Below are 23,746 nucleotides of genomic sequence, written 5' to 3'. Positions count from 1 at the left end.
TGGTTTTATCTAAGAAATACCTTAAAAAGAGTATTACTACCTCTTATACAACATATTAGAGAAATTAATATTACTTTTAGACTGTTAAGTAAAGATATTAATTGAGAACAATTAAAAATGCTATATGTAACACCCACTAATTTTATAATATTTATTATTATTATTTTTAATTTTTAATTTATTTTATTTAGTTTATTTTATAATTTTTGAATTTTAATTGATTTATTTAATTTAATTTAATTTAATTTAATAAAAATAAAAATAATAATAATGATAAAATTGGGTAAAAATATTATTTGGATTTAATTGAAATTGATTTTGGGAAAAAGGGGTGAAAATTTAGATTCTGGGGGTATTTTTAAAAAGAAAATCAGAAACCGGGGGTCAAAATGCAATTTAGAAAAATTGTGCCCCGTCAGCGCAACGTCAGCAGCCCCATCAGTGGCCCAGTCAGCAGCCCTGGCCAACCAGGACCTGCCGCGTGGCAAGGCCACGTCGACCCAAGAACGGGCCACGTGGGCGATCCGCGTGCACGCGATCGGACGGCCCAGATGCGTCCCCGCGCACACGGACGACCCAGATCAAGCGTGCGCACGGACGGCCCAGATGCACGTGCACGGACGGCTCAGATGCACGCGCACAGACAGCCCAGATTTAATCAAGTAAGGATGGCCCAGATTTAATCGCGATGGACGACCCAGATTTAATCCAAATTAAATCGCGATCGAACGACCCAGATTAAATCAAGATGGACGGCTGTGATTAAAAGGCAAAGGGTATAAATAAACCCCCCACACCTGATCACAAAAACCTTAGCCGCCAGCCCTCGTCGGAGAAGACGAACCAGACGTCGGAGGAGCCGGCCGCCGCCACCGGCCGCCGCACCGCGGAGTTTTTCGACCGCCGATCGAGGTAAATTTCATACCCTCGGCTCGTTTTTCAATGCTGAGTTCCTCTGTGCCTAAAGACTCCGTAGTGATATTTACAGTTTTTATTTTCGAGTTTCTCTTTTAGTTAGTTCGCTCTTTTATACTTTGAGCACGTTTTTGGTTTTAGTGTAAGGGATGTTAATCAAAATTTCTATTACACTTCTGCATTTGACCTTTTTAATACACATATTTAATTTTAAAATTTCGGGGCCGTTACACTATATCATTTGTTAGATAAAATGATCTTGTAAATCCTTAATTATATATTTTTATAAATATTGAACCTTTCAACATGAATTTCATTAAAATTTCTTGCCCCAATATATAAATTACTTAAATCTCACTTAAGTTTGGTTATTAAAATTTGATATACATAAAAAAAGCACATATCATGTAAATTAAAGAATAAATTTTTGCTTCCTAGTAATACTCTATTGAACTCTCTATAGTACTATCAAATGCAACAAACTCCTTACAAGATAGAAGAGATGGAAAATGGTGATTTTATACATTTCAAAAGTTGGGAATTAAGCCCATTAAAAAATTGATGTTTTTTTATTACCGTTGCACCCATTGTGGACCTTTTTTTCCTGGTAGGGTCCTTGATTAAAGTCGTGTGGTCAAATCCTTTGCTGGCTCCAAAACCATAGTTTCTTTGGGAAACTCAAGTGCACGAGCCACAATATCCGCTAGGGGCAACTTCTAGTAAACTCCCTTACACAGTGTCATCCCATATAACATTTTGAATATGAATATCCCTAGTGTCCACCAATCAACCGTGTTTTTATGCCTTTCACCAGACACAATTTCTGGTGCAAAGTACTCATGGGTCCCAACAAAAGACATTCATTGGACATTGATTGACTCTGTGATGACTTCCACAATGGTGTGATGTGTTGACTTTTTTTCTATTTGTGTTGGCTAGGGTGTAAGCAGGAGGCTACTGTAGGTGCGATATAATTGGGTAGAACGCATGATGAATTTGAAAAGTTGGGTTGCTCATCAAGATAACATTTTTTGTGTGATTGATGATCATTTTGATCAGAAATTATATGGATCGTTGATGTGGAATTATCGTCTTTTTGTGAGAGATTAAAGTCAGTCAATGAAATGTGGCATCGAATCTTAATAACACATTTTTGGGCTTTAAATCACAGTAAACTATCCTCATCATGTGTAAGTATTCTATGGCCACTGTGACTTCAGATGCATAACACTTGTGTAAAAAAGAGAAGATCACAAATCTTTTAAAAGAATAAATAAATGAATAAATTTAAATGACTTTGAAATATATAAAATTGAGTTTGATAAGTTATGCGAATAGCTTGTTGAAAATTTTAATACTTTATTCTATTTAATAGATTTAAGAATATGTTTAATATATTATTGAAATATAACTATCTCTTGTAATATTAACCAAATTAGTAAAAATATATAATACATTTAATTTATTAATAAATAAACATGTTCATGAACTTGTAAACCAAATTTGTTCATATTTGAATTTGGCTCTTATACTTTAACATTTTGGGACCATATGAAAAGAAGATTTTATTAATTAATAAAGATAAAAATGAGGATGGTATCTATATATATGCATAAATATAAGAGAATCAAGAAAGTGCAAAGGGGAAAGGTTAGAAACTTCAAAGAAGATACTTATAATGTAGAATTATATAAATATATTGATACAATATCATCCTGTTCGAGCTAAATAAATTAAAATTTTAAAAAAAAATTCTAATTACAAACTGATATGGGAGAAATTTGTTTTATTAACTTCATTAACTATAAATTTTATAAATGATTATTACTTGATGATTATTTATCAATTTTCAATTAAAAATACTTTTAAAATTAAAATTATATAGTTTCTAAAATTAACACCTCAACAAAAGAAATTGCAAGATTATCAAACCTAGTTAATGTAAATATAAGTGTTGTATCATATTTGTATTTTATAGCTTGCAAATCCATCATATTTCATGCTTGGTTCATATCTCAAAAGGAAAAATAATTTACTCTATAATTAAGAAAGGTCTCACTAGGAACATAATTGCAAGATAATTAATGAAAATGCCACAAAGGAACCAAAAGTGAAACCCCACTAAGCTTATATTTATTTATTTTACATACCCTAAATCTTACATATATACTAAAATTGCACAATTTAAATTAGAATTGAAAAAGTTTTGAATTTTCAAAAACCTATGGTTTCAGAAAATTGTGAACACTACAACACTAGAGTTTTTTGCCATTTTGTATTTTTTGCCTAAATTTTGTCTATAAAACTAGTTTATCCATGTATATTATAAACTTATCATAAATACAAAGATTTCATAATTTTGGAGTAGAATTAAAGAACTTACAAATTCTAAAAATAAGGTACTGTTGTAAAATGTACTTAACATGCATTAACTTTTTTGCCACATTTTTTTATTTCTTTGGCAAATTTTTGGCTACCAAACTATTTTATTTACATTGTAAGCATTTCATAATACTAAAACTATATGATTACCATTAGAATTGAAGACTACATGAATTTTCAAAAATTGAATGGTGTAACTGAATGTGATTAGCAAGTAGTAATATTTCAGTCATATTTTTTTTTTTTAGCTAATGTTTCATCATCAAACTATTTCCATGTCTTTTACCAGACATAATTTCTAGTGCTAAGTACTTATGGGTCCCAACAATGTGATGATTTCCATAGCCACAAAATGTGTTGCCTTTTTTTGTTTGTGTTGACTAGGATGTAAGTAGGAGGCTATTGTAGGTGTGATACAATTGAGTAAAATGCATGATGAATTAGAAAAGTTGGATTGATCATTATGATAACAACTTGTATTTATGATTGATGATACATTTTGATTGGAAACTATGTGTGTCTTTGATGTGGTATTATTGCCTTTTAGTGAGAGATGAAGGTCAGTCAAGTTATTGTGGCTGTTGAATCTTAGTAATACGTTTTTGGGTTTCAAATCATGGTAAACTATCCCTATCATGTGTAGGTATTCTAAGGCCACTATGACTTCAGATGCATAAAACTTGTGCAAGAAAGAGAATGTCACAAATCTTTAAAAAAGAAAATAAATGATTAAATTTAAATAAGTGCGAAATATATAAAATTGAGTTTGATAAATTATGCAAATAGCTTATTGAAAATTTTAATATTTTATTTTATTTAATATATTTAAGAATATATTTAATATACTATTGAAATATAATTATTTCTTATAACATTACAGCCAACACGAGGCAGAGCGCTGCTGGTCGTAGGTACCGTAAGCGAGTTTCAGTTCCCGAAGAAAAATTCAGGGAACCCAGGGACCGCCTGTAGGTGCAGTAACCGTCTAGTTTTCGGCGTCGAATCAAGTAAGGACCCCTCACCCTATTCATATCATGGAATTAAAGTTCAAATAAATAATAATACGGTCCTTTGTACAAATTAAATGGATGTGATTGATTAATTACGGATTGCTAATAGAGCTCAAATCAGATATTATTTTCTGTCAGTTACTGTTGATTTATTGTACAATATAAAAGCATGATGATATCTGGTTTATATATTGTATGGTTTAAATGCATGTATTACTGTCTTACTTGGCTACTGTTTGATTTTGGGAATCTAAGATATGATTGCATTATTGGATGCATGTTACTTATTTATGTATTTATGTTTGATTTGGTGACGGAGACTAAGGACAAACAGGAATGAGATGTGATCTGATAAATGGATAAGATGACAGCCTCACTAGATATCTTGGGAGATAGTGGACGGACCGGGTTCATAGAAAATCCTACCGTGAACGTTGTCTCATACCGGATAGGGTATGGAGACTTGGTCATTTGGCGCTCATACCGGACAGGGTATGAGAACGGCCTGCTTCACCCTCATACCAGACGGGGTATTAAGGTTTAATGTCTTGGTGCCCATACCGGACGGGGTATGGGGACGGCCCTGGAATCAAGATTGTTAAGGAAAATAGTTCACGTTTAGTGGGGACACCCCTATAGATCCCCATGGATACTAGTAGGCTGGTAAAACGAGAAACGGTGATAATTAGTTATTGTTAATGAATACGAATTTATGATATGTTCTATGTAACTGATTTTGCATGAAATTGTGATCTGTATGATATTATTGCTTCTATAAATTGTTTACATAAATTCTCTAATGGTAAGAAAAAGGGTAAATGGTTTTATTTTAAATAAATATATTGGTTTAAATCAACTGCTCCATTTGTTGTTTTGATTTTCTACCAACCTTTGCTTCTGTGACGACGATATAGTGTGATGTCCTTGCTGGGCTAGTATAGCTCACTCCTTATTTAACCATTTCAGATTAAGAGGACCTGATTCTCGAGCCCGATCCGTAAGAAGGCTACGAGTAGATGTTAGATACTTTATAGTTTCTTCTATTTTTTCTATTTTTCGTATTTTTTTCAGAGAATTTATTTCGTGATGTTTGTTAGTACTTTTGAGTTATCGTGTAATGGATATTAACCTTAACTTTTATTTCGCTTCCGCACTCAAATTATTATATGCATTTTCTTTTTAAATTTTCAGGATCGTTACATGAAAAGCTGCTAGGTAATATGCGAAAAATAGAGGAATTCATATGTCCATTTCGTGCCCACCCTATCTATTTCTTTATTTGAAAAAAAAAATTTGTTTAACTTTTGGATCAACAAAAAGGAGTGCAAAAAAAATTTAAAAATAAAATAGTTCATCTTTGTCTTAAAACATAAAGAAAATGGATTCTACTTAGTTGCAAGATCCTAAAGCTTTTATTTTTGTGTTGGTTGCATTTCATTGTAGTCACCATCAATCGCCTCTCATTATTTACTGAAGTGTCAGTTCTCATAATTGGTCATCAAATACTATATTTTAAACAATAAATATACATCATTCGATTCACTTATTTATTATAATATTAAATAATTCATTCAAATTAGGTTCTATTTTATTATTTAATTGAACTATAAATTTAGTGGTATTTGTTTTTAATACTGAATCAACTTATACAATGGAAGTCAATATAATAGCATCCAATAAAACATTATTTTTTTTAAGATAAAATCATTATTAATTAACAATAAGAACCATCATGCTCAGGTAAGTGAAGCAAAAATTGAGGAGGTTCATGAACAATTATTTATCTTTCAGAAGTCCTTTCTCATCTCTAACTAAGCCATGTATTATTCTTATTATACTTTTGAATCCAACTAAGAAAAAAAAAATAAAATGCAAAACGAAAACTTAAACATTCTCAAGTAATAACCTAAACTCAGAAAAATATTCATGATGTATAAAATTTACACTTGGTACAAAATTTACCATATAACTAAGTAAAACAAAAATCTATACTAAATTAAATGCATAAAAACTGTGCAAGGAGGAGAAGGTCACAAATCTTTTAAAAAAATACATAAATGAATAAATTTAAATATGTTCAAAATATATAAAATTGAGTTTGATAAGTTATGCGAATAGCTTGTTGAAAATTTTAATACTTTATTCTATTTAATATATTTAAAAATATGTTTAATATATTATTAAAATATAATTATCTCTTGTAATATTATCTAGATTAGTAAAAATATATAATATATATAATTTATTAATATATAAACAAGTCCATGAACTTTTAATCCAAATTCCTTCATATTTGAATTTGGCTCGTTTACTTTAACATTTGTGGACCATATTAAAATATGAAAAGAAGATTTTATTAATTAACAAAGATGAAAATGAAGATGCTATCTATATATACATATATATATATATATTTATGCAGAAATATGATAGAATCAAGAAGGTGCAAAGGGAAAAGATTAGAAACTTCAAAGAAGATACTTATAATCGAGAAATATATCAATATATAATATGTGTGTGTACATATATATATATATATAACCTTCTCAATTTTTGAATATATATATGTGTGTGCCTGTGTATATAGATAATATATGTACGTATATTTATCATACTAATTGCGCTGAATATTATAATAATAAATTAACAATTTATATAATCATATAATATTTTTTATAAATACAAATAATTAATGCTGTTGTATGTACGTACCAAGCAGCAGCTTCGTTGAAGCGTTTATCCGACTGCCTTTGACGAAGGACGTGAAGATCGCTGGTGGGACAGAACTCAGTGAGTAAACATGACCACCGATCACAAATGAATTTCATACTTATTGGTGACACATATGATTTATGCCAAATATGATTGCCCATACACCATCATATATATGAATTATATGTTTATATATATATATATATACACACATATGTCAAGGCATCTGATGAAAAGAGTAAGGAAGGGTAAACTTTCATACATAATTAATAACGTCATAAATAATATTAATTAGTGAATATAGTTCGTATTTATTTTTTATTATACATATTATTTACATATTTTTTTACTGAATTTTTTTAAAACTTTTTAAATTTTTTTTAAAAAGGTGCATAGACAGTGAATGCAACCACACATGAATTCCCAGTAATAAAGGAAAAAATAAAAACCTTGCTTGATGTAATATTCTATGTTATATATTTTATAAAATTTATTTTTATATATATTTTTTTCTCTTATAAATTTTGTAAAATTTTTAATTAATTTTAAATTTACAGACTTATACAATATAAAATATTCTATATTTTAATAAAAGTTGAACTCATAAATTTTAAATAGAACATAAGAGTTTTATCTACGATCATATTATTATAATTCATTATAATTATCAATAGTTATAATTATGCACTAGGCAAAACAGATTTTTAATGAAGTAAAACTCATGCTCTATAAGTATGCAAATTTAAATTCAGTTAAAGTTTTTACAAAGTCCAAAAGAAAAAAGATATGAATAAAAATTAAATTTCATAGAATATATAAAATAAAATATTACCTTAAGAAGGATTTTCATGTTTTCCTTCACTAATGAGAATTCATGTTTGATTGCATCTAATGCTTCCATGCACTTTTTTATTTAAAAAAAGAAATTTTAAAAAAAGAATACTCAGTAAAGAGATATATTAGTAACATCTGCAATAAAAAATAAGTATAAAATTCATTTACTATATGAATATATAAAGACTATTAATTGATTTATGACACAATTGTATATAAAAGCTTATCCTTTCTTACTCTTTTCATCAAATGCCTTGATGAATTCCTCATTTTTCAATGCTATTTGACAAGCGCAAAGGCTGCAATTAATATTAGCTAATTATTTTTTAGAAAATAAAATTTTAGTACATCTATTAATTAAGTGATATGCATCAATCATAACACAATACAAATAATCTCCAAGTAAGAATACACATTAAAATACAGTTTGACTCGAGATTAATCAAGTGATATAAATTAATTACAATACAATAAAATAACTTTTAAATGATGATAAACATAAAAATAAAATCTGACTCAAACTTATAATCTTTTGTAAAAGAAAAAACACATCAAGTATTAAACTAATTATTTAATTAATTAAGTATACACACATATAGTTAATTAAATTAATAATTATTTATCTTTTGGGTAGAAATCTAAGTACTTTTATCCTTATCTATAAGAGTATGAGTTCAAATTAGACTATATATCTGATGACATATCATTTACTATTAAAATGTATGAATTTTTACTTGCAAAAATTGTAGTTGAGAAGTTTTATTATCAAATATATATTATAAGATCAATAATAACATCCATAAATACTCCAAATTAAAGAATTTTGAGCTGTGATGATTAGTATTACTTCTATACCTTAAGGAGGTTCCTTTAGTCTTGATGCAAAATGCACAAATCTTGAGAAAATCTGCATCACATACTTTGTCCTTGCAAATTAAGAGAAGAAACCAAATAACTAAAACCCATCAATTAATCAACTATGGTTAATAACTACTCAAATCTATATTGAGATATATATTATGTACACATACAAAGCTTTATCCATCTCTAATAAGGTGATTTCATATTCAACCACGAAAGTGGAAAACAGGTCATAGAAATAATTAGGACTGCAACCATAATCTCCTTTCATTTCATGTGCTTCTATAAAAAAGTGATATACCATATCCTTTAGCAAAAATCGAATGCAAATCAATCAACAACATCGATATATATAAACGATCAGTAAACAAATAAGAGAAAAATAGATAAGATGTTAAGCACTAAACGTCTTGTTCCATCGAGTGGAGCATGTGGAGGAACTGTGTGCTTCGATCCTCGTATTCATTGGATAAGAGTTATAACAACCCATACGATAATAAGAAGTCGGGGTACCTAAGAATTTATATTCCCAGCACAAAAAATACAATAAACTTCTATCTCCAAATAAAAATAAGTACGTCCAAGCGTAGTATTCACATCCCTCTCCAGTGAGGGTTAACCATTACATCTATTTAAAATCAAGAAAACATCTAATTAGAGTTTGTGTAATTCATCCTTTCTTATACGTGCATCACACAGAACATTGTCTCTGTTCACATCCCAGAGTTTGTTTGTTCTGTTGTTAATCCCATTCCTACTTCCAAACAACATCACTTTCACCCTCACAAAAAACACTATCTCTACTCACCTAGATTTGCCTCCCAAAATTTTATATTTATTTTGTTTTCCTATCTTCTCTCACCAATACCACCATTTCCCAAATAGACATCAAGAGAATTAAATACAAAAGATAACAGAATAATAATTTCCAAACAGACATTAGATTCAGACCACTATTTTCCTATTTTTTTTATTTCCTATCTCTCTCTCGTTCTCATCCTTTAAATTTTTCTCCTATGGTTTTAGCATATCTCCTCTGTCCTCTTCTCATAGCTGTCCACAAGATAATTCTGTCATTTCGTTTGATCTTCTGTTTATATCCAAATCTCACTCTTCATTTTTTTTTTGTTTTTACTCCTGGTTTTAATATAATTTCAAGAAAATGTCCTTATTCCTAGATCAATACATTTCTACCCAAAAATATTTCAAAGAATTTAGACGATAAATTCTACTCAAGCAGTGAGAGTCAAATTTCACTTACCTTTGTTCTCGGTGACGACATTAATTTGATTGATAGATTTCTCCCTTGTTCCGCTTTCGATTCCACCGCTAGCTGATTAATCTGATTAAAGAAATCACACAAAAACTTCATCTTGGTTTACCCTGACTATGAATTTTCTTATTCTCCCTCTTCCCGTGCAACCCAACATCCTCTTTTAAAATGAAGGAGGAACCATCAGAACCGTTGAGGATGGCAGCGAAATCCCTAAATTAAATAGAGATTTCACTATAGTTTTGGATAATTGAGGCATAATCAATATTTTTACTTTTAATAATTAAGGTAGAAACTAATAATATCTGCTTAAATATAATTTTATATTTATATATTTACTTTTTAAAAACAAGATTTTTATCTCTTTAATTGCTTAAGTCGTAATTAAATATTTAAATTTTAAAGACTACTGAAGAAAAGAAATCTCTAAAATTTGACTTCTAATAAGCATTCAATTCTCTAAATTTAGATATTCTTTAAGTTTATTCTTATGATAGTTGTTTTACAGATAACATAATGAAAATAATTTTAAAAATCTAAAATATTTGATTACATAAGTTCAAAATAATAAAAATAAGATTTATTTCTCTTTAATTTTTAAATTTTAAAGACTGATGTAGAAAGAAATCTCTAAATTTTGACTCTTAGTAAGCATTGAATTCTCTATATTTAGATACTTTTTAAGTAGAATCTTGCAATAATTCTTTTAAAGATTACATACTTTAGAATGAAAAATACTATAACAACTCTAAAATATTTGATTACATAAATTTAAAAATAGATTATGACAATTATATTTTTTTCTTCTTTTTTGATGCTTTTGGCATTTTTTCAATCTTTCTTTAATGCTATGATTTATATTTATGATGCAATATTTAGATAGAAAATAATAAGATAGTTTGTTTTTTTATAAAATTAGCTCTATTAATTTCTTCACCATAATATAATTTCTTCATAATCTTATCCTTATATTTGTTATTGTGTTACAAAGTGATCAATTTTAGGTGATCAGGAAATAAAAGAAGAGTTAGAAAATAAATGGTAGAAAGAGGAGGAAAAAGATAAGGAAATGATATAGGAAAACAAGAGTTCGACTGGAAGCATTATAGAGGTAAGTTCTCTTTTTTTTTTCCTAATGCGTAACGTACAATTAGGTAGTAATTATAAAGTAGATTCATTATAAACAGTTATATTCTTCCTACGATTCCTAAGTTTCAGACCGCGAACTAACTCCAATTACATATTTGACTTTCTATGAAATTACCTCTTTACTCTAAATAACAGAAAAACATAAAAGTACAATCTAAATTAAATATGTCCAAAAGTATATATGTGTACTTACATTAAGTGATATTAAATCTATCTTGTTCATTCGATTCAATTTTTACTTTTTATGTATTTATTAATAATCCTTTGCATGTTGAATATATTCTATATTTTATTTTTGAACCACTTAGATTTTTTGCTTGAATTCATTGAATGAAATTTTATTTTATAATCCTTCATATATAAGAAGATCAATTAGAATTCAGCTCTCAAAAAACATAAATAAGAGAGTTTAAATATTAAAATTGTGATATATTTTTAAATTATAAAATATGGGAGAAATGTAGCAATTAAATTTCTTAAGAAAATGATGAAGCTTGTTTATAAATTAAAGCAAATGGGACAATTAGATACATATACAAATATTTTAACTTCTAATACTATAATACTATACTATATATATTTTTACAATATAGTTTCTCAATGAGTAGTGTAATTTGACCCACAACCTAAAAATTTCTATGTAATTTCTTCATTTACAAATTGAAAATACATACATATTTATGAGGTTAATTTCTATTGTTGTTGGAAATATATTTATTTTTTTATTTTTGATATTTCTTCATTTATGTGAAAGCAGCTTTAGAATCTTATATTACATAAGTTTTTTAGGAGTTCTTCTGACCACACTTTCTCTTGGAGTTAGCATTTATCATGCAAGAAAAGGCAAGATAAGCTCAAAATCCTCTTCAGCTATTAGAATTTTAGCTGCACTTGGGTCTACAAGTAGAAGCTTAGTGACAAGGTATCCAACAATTGACCATGTCTGGAATAACCGTGCTTGCTTCCTGATGAACCTTCCTCTTTTCGTCTCATAGTATTAAGGCCACTTGTCTCTTGATATTTGCCTTTCAAAAACTTCAACAGCTCTTGCAGTGATTTTTAGTCTTTTCATCTTTATGGCTGCAATAGTAAGCTGTAAAAAGTCCATTTTTAAAATCTTAAGCCGCACTGCCAACATTCCTTCATTATTGCTTTATTTTATAAAACATAAACAAGGTGCCATATCCTATTGGATTCAAGCATGAACACTCAGGAAACGTCTACCTAAATATAACTTCTACAAAGGGTTCTTTGGAGTAATGAACAAATTAATAGCAGTAGAGAGAATATTTAAGCATAACAAACTAACCTGCCATAATAGAGTTTGCCAAGAACCACCATTGTGGTAAGACCAGGGCTAGCATCAAAAGGAAATGTAGTGAGAAATGTTGAAGATAATGAAGAAATAAATCATAAATAAATAATACGAGAGTATCTTACGTGTTCTTAGGATCACTACCAGTGATTATTTGGCACTTTGAACTTCAAGAGCAGGATAACATATTTTGAATGGCATGTCTGCTACCAAATCTGCCCATTTCACTTCAATAGCATCAAGTATGGCATGTGACTGATCAACTGTTGCCAGACTGCTTACAATATACCACATGTTTCCTAGAGAAGAAAATTGGAAATCCATATATGTTGTCTGTAAGTCTCCAATTAGATAATATTCTTTATTAGGCATCCATTCCACCAACCAAGGAGAAATTTGATCTGGGTAAATGTTGAACTTATTAACTGCATCATTTGAGTACTCCTAAGTCTTGTAACGATAAATATCATTCAGTTTTCACAAATCAATCCAATAATACTCCCTGATGTGGAATGAAAGAGCAAGTAGGCAATTATTCAGTGCCTGGATAAGATCAATTGATCCATCTTCTGGAGCAAGCATTTCACGTGCACAGAGTAAGGAAGAATAAAATAATGCTTGCAAGGAAAAAAAAGGATTAACTAGAGATACCACAAAAAAAGAAAGTAAACAAATAAGATCTCTTAGTTACCAACTTATAAATTTAAATAATAGCCGATTCATGTAGGCTAGTGAGTCAAATTATAATCTGTTGTTTCCACAACATGTTACAAACATACTTAATGCACAAACTAGATCTCTATAGTGTCAAACATTTAAGCTATGAATTATCTCAAAAAATATAAGCTATAAACAATACAATCTCCATCATTATGGGGAGTTGCACTATTCGGAAGCAACCAAAAATACAATGAGTAAAATTCTAATAGTTGAACATTTTCTGAATTGACCAGACTGGAATCATGTACTTATTACACCTGCCAGAAACTCACTTGAGAGGCACCAAGATATGATATCTATTTAACTCAAGCTTGTCAAGTACTTAATCCTTGCTTTATTTTCAAACTTCTACTATGAGTCCTACTTTGTTATTTGATTGACCTACAAAATTAGCCGTATTTCTTTCTAGTACGATATTAGTTTATACAAAGTAAGTCAATACAATAACATCCATTAATAGTAAAAACCATTTTGCTCAAGAAAGTCAACAAAAAACTTAGGCTCATGAATACATATATATCTTACCTTTGTTCTCGGTACATTTCTAGCTAAGTTATATATTATTAGATTAAACTTTTAAATTTAACTAAGAAGAAAAGAAACAAAATACGGAATGAAAGCTTAAAAATCCTCAAGTAATTACCTAAACTTTAGAAAATATTCATCAAGTATAAAATTTGTACCTAGTACCTTTAAAAATAGTCCTATTACAACTAGAAGTTAGACAATAGACGATATAATTTTAGTGATTGATTCAGATTCTCACAAAAGTTGAAATGTTGCTAGGTAATATACGACAAATAGAAGAACTCATGTGTCCATTTTGTGCCCACCTTATCTATTTCTTTACTTGAAAAAAAAAATATGTTTAACTTTTGTATCAACAAAAAAGAGTACCAAAAATAAATAAATAAATAAAATAGTTCATTTTTGTCTTAAAACCTAAAGAAAATGTGATATACTTTGTTGCAAGATACCAAAGCTTTTATTTTTGTGTTGGTTGCATTTCATTGTAGTCACCATCAATCACCTCTCATTATTCACTAAAGTGTCAATTCTTATAATTGGTCGTCAAATACTATATTTTAAACAATAAATATATGTTATTCAATTCACTTATTTATTATAATATTAAATAATTCATTCAAATTAAGTTTTATTTTATTATTTGATTAAAATATAAATTTAGTAGTATCTGTTTTTAGTACTGAATCAACTTGTACAATGGAAGTCAATACAATAACATCCAATATAACATTATTTCTTTTAAGATAAAATCATTATTCATTAACAATAAAAATCATCATGCTCACGTAAATGACCAAAACCATCATGCTCAAGTGAAGCAAAAACTGAGGAGGTTCATGAACAATATCTATCTTTCAGAAGTCCTTGTTCATCTCTAGCTAAGCTATGTATTATTCTTATTATACTTTTGAATCAAACTAAGAAAGGAAATAAAATGCAAAATGAAAGCTTAAACATCCTTAAGTATAAACCTAAACTCAGAAAAATATTCATGAAGTATGAAATTTATACTTGGTACAAAATTTACCATATAACCAAGTAAAACAAAATCTATACTAAATTAAATTTTAGGACAAAAAAATTGTATCTTAGTGCAACATTAAGAAAAAAAAAAGACTAAAACCTTAAGATTTAGATGTAATACTGCAGTTTTAGAGCTTTATTAAGACCTAATAGATGCTCAAAATCTCATAACTGTCTTAAGATAGGTCTAGAATATGAGAACAATTTTAAAACCCTATACAACATTTTGGTAAAGCTATCTTGTAACCTCATAGGCATCTCAAAATAGCTCTACAAGCCAAAAGTTTCCTTATCCTCAACTACCCTTGAACTTAAACATGAATACTTAAACAAGCAACATGCATCCAACAAGGAAAGCATATCTTAGATTTACAAAATCAAGCAGTAGTGAAGTAAACAGTGATTCATGCATTCAAAATCATAGAATAAATAAACTAGACACCATAATGCATTTAAACTGTAAAATAAATCAAACAGGAACTGATAGAGAAATATGTCTGATTTGGGCTCCATTATTATGCATATATACTCAATTTGTGCAAAATGCAGTTTTATCATTTATTCAGACTTCAATCCCATGATAGGAAATAGGGTGAGGGGTCCTTACCTGATTTGACGCTGAAAACTAGATTTTCACTACGTCTACGGGCGGTTCCTAGGTTCCCTAAATTTTTTTTCAAGAACTGAAATGCGCTTATGGTACCTACACATGTCCCAAATAACCCAAAACTCAGACCCAGGGTCTACTCGGCCAATTTTAGAATTCTGGCACGGCGGTGATCCGCCTAGGGTTGGCTGTTTCCCGCCATTTTCTGCCGGATTCAGCCAAACTTGCATTGGTTCCTATGAGAAAACACCCATAGGGCCCTCAGTGGACTGAAAAAATACAGAAAACTGAAATTTACCAGCAGTGGGGCTCTCTGGTGCACCGGCTCCTCCAGCTCGCGTCGCGGTTTGGTGTTTTGCTCCAGTCAACCTATAGAGGAGGGAACAGCGGTCACAATGGTGGAAAAATTACATCGAACAGGAATAAAAAAGGGCCTCATCGGAGGCAAAAATTGAGACAACCTGCAACGGCGCCGCTGGGCTTCGGCGGCATTTTTCAGCTAATTAGCTGGTGTTTTTGCTCCAATTTTGCCATAGGTGGGTTTAGAAATTGAATTCTGAGTAAAAGATAGAATTTTTACCTCATTTGGCGGTCGAAAATTGCTACAGTACGGCGGCCGGTGGCGGCGGTCGGCTCCCCGACGATTGAGCTGTCTTGTCCGGTGTGGGGCTCTGGCGGCTAGGGTTAGGGTTTGGGTGTAGATGAGATTATTTATAACCATCCACTTTTGATCTGAGCCATCCATCGCATTTAATCTGAATCGTCCAGTCGCGATTAAATAAGAAATGAATCTGGACCGTTCATCGCGATTCAATCTGGGCCGTCCCTGCGCGCGGAAACGGATCTCAGCCGTTCGATCGTGTGCACACGGATCACTCACACGGCTCCCTTCCGCGTGGCCTCCCGCATCAGTGTCTCTTCCACCTAGCGCGTCCTGGTTGGCCAGGGCTGCTGACTGGGCAACTAATGTGGTACAATTTTTTTAAATTATGTTTTGACCCCTGGTTTCTTATTTTTCTTTCAAAAATACCCCCATAACCTAAATTTTCACCCCTTTTTCCCAAAAATTTTTTCAATTAAATCCGTAAAATTTTTTTACCCCTTTTTATTATTATTATTTCCATTGAAATAAATTAAACTAAATTAAATTCAATATATTATTACATAAATTAATCATTATATGCATATAATAATTACAAAAAAAAATTAAAATTAGAAAAAAGAAAAGGATTGGGGTGTTACAACTCTCCCCCCCTTAAAGAAATTTAGTCTCTCAAATTTGCCTCTTACTCTTGATCGAACAAATGGGGGTACTGGGCTCTAAAGTCTGATTCTAGCTCCTATGTAGCCTCCTTTGGTGTGTGGTTTTGCCATACGACCTTTACAAAGGATATTTTCCGGTTGCGGAGTAATCTACTCTTTCGATCCGTAATGCCGACTGGTACTTCCTCGTAGGATAAGTCCTCCTAGAGTGGGAAAGGTTTGTGGGTCAAGACATGATAGGGGTCCAGGTTGTACTTGCATAACATGGACACATGGAACACATTGTGGACCTTGGAAAGCTCTGGAGGTAGTGCTAGTCTATAGGCGGTGGTACGAATCCTGTCTAAGACTTCAAATGGTCCAACAAATCGGGGGTTCAGTTTTCCCCTCCTACCAAACCTACTAATTTTCTTGAAAGGAGTGACCTTAAGGAACACTCGGTCGCCTTTCTCAAACGCTGAATCTCTCCTCCAGGTGTCCGCGTAACTCTTCTGCCTGCTCTGAGCCGTCTGAATGTTCCTCCTGATCTTAACTATCTTAGATGTGGTCTCCTCTACCAGCTCCGGTTCGAACAATTTTCTATCACCTACTTCTTCCCAACAAATCAGTGATCTACATGGACGCCCATATAATGCCTCATACGGAGCCATGCCAATGCTCGCTTGGTAGCTATTATTATAGGCAAATTCTATCAGGGGCAGATGGTCGTCCCAATGGCCCCCAGAGTTAAGGACACAAGCTCAAAGCATATCCTCAAGTGTACGGATTGTCCTTTCTGATTGTCCATCAGTCTAAGGGTGGAAGGAAGTACTGAGGGACAGCTTCATTCCCATGGCTTGCTGAAAGCTACTCCAAAATCGAGAAGTGAACCTAGGGTCTCTGTCGGACACCACTGTTACTGGGACTCCATGCAGTCTGACTATTTCTTGGATATAAATTCTTGCCAACTTATCCAAGCGATCGGTCATCTTGATGGCTAAGAAGTGGGAAGACTTGGTGAGCCGGTCAACAATTACCCAGATGGCGTCATGTCTGAGCGTGCCTTAGGTAACCCTATCATAAAGTTCATGGTGATATGTTCCCACTTCTATTCTGGAATCGGTAAAGGCTGAAGTAGCCCACCTGGGCTCTGATGCTCTACCTTGACCTGCTGACATATCAAGCATTTAGACATAAAGTCAGCTATGTCCTTTTTCATCCCATTCCACCAAAACTGGGTTTGCATGCTTTGGTACATTTTGGTGCTTCCAGGATGCATGACAAACTTTGAGCTATGGGCCTCTTTCATGATGTCTCTCTTCAACTCACTGTCATTTAGAACGCACACCCTGTCCTAAAATTGGAGTAACCCATCGGCAGAGACTCAGAATTCTAAACTAACTCCCTATTCTGCATTGTTTTTGAGGGCTACTAGGGTGGGATCAGCTAACTGAGTTTCCCTTATTCTCTATATTAACTCAGGTTGGACGGTCAAATGACCCAAACATGTGGCTTTCCTCAAGTCCTGAAGTCGAACCTATTGTGTAGCCCTAATTTGCCTGTATTCTGAGACCATCAAATGCGTTAAGATTCCTGCACCTTTTCTGCTGAGTGCATTGGCTACCACGTTGCCCTTACCCGGATGGTACAAGATATCACAATCATAGTCTTTAAGAAGTTCTATCCACCTTCTCTGACGCATGTTGAGATCCTTCTGAGTGAATATGTGTTTCAAACTCTTGTGATCGGTATAGATATGAAAGGTCTCTCCATATAAGTAATGGTGCCAGGTCTTCAAGGCGTGTATGATTATAGCAAACTCCAAGTCATGGATGGGATAATTTTTTCATGACTCTTTAACTGTCTGGACCCATAAGCTATGACCTTCCCATGCTGCATTAGAACACAACCCAAGCCTAGATAGGAGGCATCACTGTGAACTGTATATCCCCCCGATCAACTCGGTAAAGCTAGCACAGGTGCAGTAGTCAGCCACTTCTTTAGTTTTGAAAAACTTCTTTCACAGTCCTCATTCCACTTAAACTTGGCCTTCTTCTTTGTGAGTCCTTGGTTAGGGGAGCCGCTAGACTAGAAAATCCTTCAACAAACTTGCGGTAATAGCCAGCCATTCCTAGGAAGCTACAAATTTCTTTAACTGATGTCAATTTCTCCCAACCGAGCACCGCTTTAACCTTTTTAGGATTCATTGATACTCCATCATTTGATATGATGTTCCCTAAGAAGGCAGTCTGCTTAAGCCAGAATCCAAACTTACTCAACTTTGCATACAGCTTCTTTCTTCTGAGAACCTGCAAAACCTGGGCTAGATGGTGAGCATGTTCCTCCCTGCTTTTTGAGTAGACCAGGATGTCATCGATGAACACGATAACAAATTGATCTAAGAATTATCTGAAGACCCTATTCATCAGATCCATGAAGATGGCTGGGGCGTTGGTTAGCCCAAATGGCATGACCAGGAACTCATAGTGTCCGTACTTGGTTCGAAAGGCCGTTTTGGGGATGTCTTCTATCCTTATTTTCACCTGATGGTAGCCTGATCGCAGGTCTATTTTGGAGAAAACCTGCGCACCCTGCAACTAATCGAAGAGCTCATCAATCCTGGGAAGGGGATACTTGTTCTTGATTGTGATCCTGTTCAATCCTCTGTAATCAATACATAGTTTCAATGTTCCGTCTCCCTTCCTAGCAAAAGTGACTCCAGCACCCCAAGGGGACACACTATGTTTGATAAAACCACTGTCTTGCAATTCAGTGATCTATTTCCTCAGCTCCTCCATCTCAACGCAGCTCATGCTGTAAGGAGCAACTAAAATAGGCTGGGTGTCTGGTTGTAGATCTATGGTGAACTTGACTTCCCTGTCCACTGGCAGTCCGGGTAGTTCATCTGGAAACACATCTGAGAAGTCTCGGACTATCGAAATCTCTTGAATACAATTCTCTTTCTTGGGTTTGCCTAGCTAGAGAAAATAGCAAGGTTAAGGTACTCAACAAATAAGAAAACTTGCCATCAAGGAATAAATACTAAATAATTTTATTAATTTGTAAATGGCTCCTCATTAGGAGGATTAAATACAACCTTCTTGCTAAAGTAATCTACGGTGGCGTAATATGCCGCTAGCCAATCCATCCCGAAAATTACATCAAAATTTCCCGTGCCTAATTCTATTAGGTCTACACTCAGTTTTCTATTTGCTATCTCTATGGCACACGCCCTGTAGATAACTTCTCCTAATAGTGTTACACTCCCAGCAGTAGATACAAATAATATTGAATCAAGTTTATCAGGTAATACATTAATTTTGGATGCAAAACAGGTGAAACAAATGAATGCGATGCATCAGTGTCAAACAAAATATGAGCAAGATTGTTACAGATAGTGTACATACCCAGTACTATGTCCGGGTCGGCATCGGCATCTTGCTGGGTGAGGTTGTAAGCCCTGCCCTGGATAGGAGGTCTTCTTTATTTCTAGTTCCTTGAGCACTCTTACATAGTGTTGGGTACTACCACATATGCAATAAGTGTTGTTGAGGCAGTAGCATGGTTGGTCCTTATGATCCCTACTGCAATGCTGCCAGATCTTATCACATCCTACCACTGGAGCCTGAGGGGGAGCCTAGATCACCGGTTTGGGCCTCTTGTTCTGTTGGACAAGCGCAGTAAGTGCTGGTCTGCGGAGTGGAGCTGAGGGTCTGTGGTTCCCTGCTGACTGAGGGAGGGTGTGGTGGCTACTCTCCACTAACTGTGCCTTGTCCAGAATGCCTGAGTATGTCTTGAGCTCTAATACAAATAGGTGTTGCTTGATCTCTGGGCGGAGGCCCCACTGGAACCTCCTAGTCTTTCTGCCCTCATCCATCAACGTCTCAGGGGAGTATCGGCCATACTCCAGAACTTACGGGCATATTCTGACACCGTCATGTTCTCCTGGACCATCTGGACAAACTCCATCTCCTTAAGATGTCGGATGTGCTCTGGGAGGTACTCTGCATGGAAGGCTGCTAAGAACTATTTCCAAGTGACTGGAACAGGCAGGGTGGTCTGCTTGAGTTCCCACTAGCGGTCTGCTTCTCCCACCAGTATATAAGTAGCAAGGGTGACCCTTTGCTCGGGAGTCATTCCTAGGGTCTTGAAGGTCTTCTCCGTCTCTGCTAACTAATACTGGGCATCTTCAAATGAGGATTCCCTTGTAAAAGTGGATGAGTTCAGTCTCCTGTACCTCTCTACATAACCTGGGTCAATCATAGAAGAAGCTGGGTCCCGCGGAGGAGGGACTGGGCCAGGCTGAGGATAGACTGGGGGCCCTGTGGTGGTACTTGCTAATATGGTGGGGGCACCGGATTATACTGTGGCGGTGCCGGGCAGTATTGTGGCTAGGGCACCGGATTATACTGCGGTGGTGGCACCGGGTGGTACTGTGGAGGAGCAAGCTCGTACTGTGGTGGCTCGGGATCCTCTCGCTGCAGTGGTGGCTCAACCTGTGGCAGCGAGGGAGGGTCATGTAGCTCCCTTCTCCCCTTTCGGTCCTACGGGTAGCAATGAGCCTCTCCAGCATCTCAAATATCTTGTCAACGTCTTCGCAAAGTGAACCATCCCGGGCTGCTCGGTTTAGTGGGGGTCTTCCTTTTCTCATCTCTCCGTACCTATATTTCACAAGGAAGGATTGAGTAATGATTCATTGGTTTAGTGTTTCTTTAAGTATTATTGTGTAAGGGACGAGTGCGAGGAACTTGGCTCTGATACCAACTGTAACGGCCCCAAAAATTCGAAAGGGAATATATAAAAAAAATATGTGTGCGGAAGTGAAATAAAAGGTTCTGATTAATATCCCTTACACAATAGCTTAAATGTACTAACAATATCAAAGAATAAGTCCTTTAAAGGAAATACTAGAAATGAAAGACTATAAAGAAAACTATAAGACATTTAGGCATCTACTCGCCGTCTTCTTGTGGATCAAGCTCGGGAACCAAGTCCTCCTGATCTGAAATGGTTAAGTAAGGAATGAGCTACACTAGCCCAGTAAGGACGTCACACTATATCACTGTCACAGAAGTAAAGGTTGGTAAAAAACCAAAAATAACTAATGGAGCACAAATTTTAAACAAAATCATTTATCAATAATCAAAACATTTATCGTCCACTTACCTCAGTGAGATTTATAAAAAATGACCAATGGAAACAATAACATCATAGATATCATGAATTCATACATAATCTGTAACATAGCACATGTCATACTTTTATATTTCAATCATTAAACAACAGTTGCCCCCTTTTCATCAGCCTACTAGTATCCATCGGGATCCATAGGGGTCCCCGCTACACGTGAACCAATCCCTTAACAAACTTAATTTCAGGGCCATCCCCGTACTCCGTCCGGTATGGGCACCAAATAATAAAGTCTCCATACCCCGTCCGGTATAAGGGAACGTTCCTGGTAGGGTTCCCTATGGACCCGATCCATCCACCATCTCCTAGGATATCTAGTGAGGCTGTCATCTTATCCAATTATCAATTCACACCCCTTTCTGATTTTTTCCTTATTCTCCGTTACCCATTCAAACATGAATACTTAAATAAGCAACGTGCATCCAACAAGGCAAACATATCTTTGATTCACAAAATCAAGCAGTAATGAAGTAAACAGTGATTCATGCATTCAAAACCATAGAATAAATAAACTAGATACCATAATGCATTTAAACTGTAAAATAAATCAAACAGGAACTGAGAGAGAAATATGTCTGATTCGGGCTCCATTAGCAACCGTAATTAATTATGCATATCTACTCAATTTGTACAAAATACAATTTTATCATTTATTCAGACTTCAATCCCGTGATAGAAAATAGGGTGAGGGGTCCTTATCTGATCTAACGCCGAAAACTAGATTTTTACTATGCCTACGGGTGGTCACTGGGTTCCCTGAATTTTTTTTCCGAGAACTAAAACACGCTTATGGTACCTACACATGTCCCAAATAACCCAAAAATTATACCCAGGGCCTACTCGGCCAATTTCAAAATTCCAGTACGGCAGCTCCGCCGTGCTCCAGCGACGGTGCCGCCGCTCCCAGCGGCATTTTGCCTTGGGTTGGCTATTTCCAACCGTTTTCGGCCGGATTCAGCCAAACTTGCATTGGTTCCTGTGAGAAAACACCCATAGGGTCCTCGCTGGACTGAAAAAACATAGAAAACCAAAACTTACCGGCGGTGGGGCTCTCCGGTGCAGCGTCTCCTTCGGCTCGCGTCGCGGTTTGGTGTCTTGTTCTGGTCAACCTGTAGAGGAGGGAACGGTGGTCACAATGGTGGAAAAATTACATCGAACGGGAATTGGGAAGGGCCTCATCGGAGGCAAAAATTGAGACAACCCGTGGCGGCACCGCTGGGCTTCGGTGGTGTTTTTCGGCCAATCGGCTGGTGTTTTTGCTCTGATTTGGTCATAGGTGGGTTTAGAAATCAAATTCTGAGCAAAGAGTAGAATTTTTACCTCGTTTGGCGGCCGAAAATTGCTCCGATACAACGGCGATGGCGGCGGTTGGCTCCACGGCAGCTGGGCTGTCTTCTCCGATGAGGGGCTCTGGCGGCTAGGGTTAGGGTTTGGGTGCGGATGAGATTATTTATAACCATCCGTTTTTTATCTGAGCCATCCATCGCATTTAATCTGAACCGTCTAATCGTGATTCAATCTGCGCCATCCGTGTGCGATACAATCTAGGCCGTTTTTGCGCGTTTTTTATCTAGGTCGTCCGTGCGCGCGGGAACGGATCTCAGCCGTTCGATCGCGCGCACGCGGATCGCCCACGTGGCTCCCTTTCGCGTGGCCTCCCGCCTCAGTGTCTCTGCCACCTAACGCGTCCTGGTTGGCTGGGGCTGCTGACCGGGCAGCTGACGTGGCACAATTTTTTTAAATTACGTTTTGGCCATCGGTTTCTGATTTTTTTTTCAAAAATACCTCCAGAACCTAAATTTTCACTCCTTTTTCCCAAAATTATTTTCAATTAAATCTCTAAATAATTTTTATCCTTTATTATTATTATTATTATTATTATTTCTATTAAAGTAAATTAAACTAAATTAAATTCAATATATTATTATATAAATTAATCTAATAATTATAAAAAAAATTTAAAATTAAAAAAAAGAAAAGGGTTG

At 34.3% G+C, this 23,746-nt stretch overlaps 1 pseudogene; it reads right to left on the bottom strand.

Moving 5' to 3' along the window:
• Nucleotides 1–1,401: 1,401 nt before the first annotated feature.
• Nucleotides 1,402–7,135, bottom strand: LOC148240152 (serine/threonine-protein kinase D6PK pseudogene; annotated as a pseudogene).
• Nucleotides 7,136–23,746: the final 16,611 nt, after the last annotated feature.

Source organism: Carica papaya, chromosome 9 (genome assembly GCF_054855325.1).
Source record: "Carica papaya isolate Zhongbai chromosome 9, ASM5485532v1, whole genome shotgun sequence".
Lineage (NCBI taxonomy): Eukaryota > Viridiplantae > Streptophyta > Magnoliopsida > Brassicales > Caricaceae > Carica > Carica papaya.
This window is presented reverse-complemented; position numbering and strand designations above follow the sequence as displayed.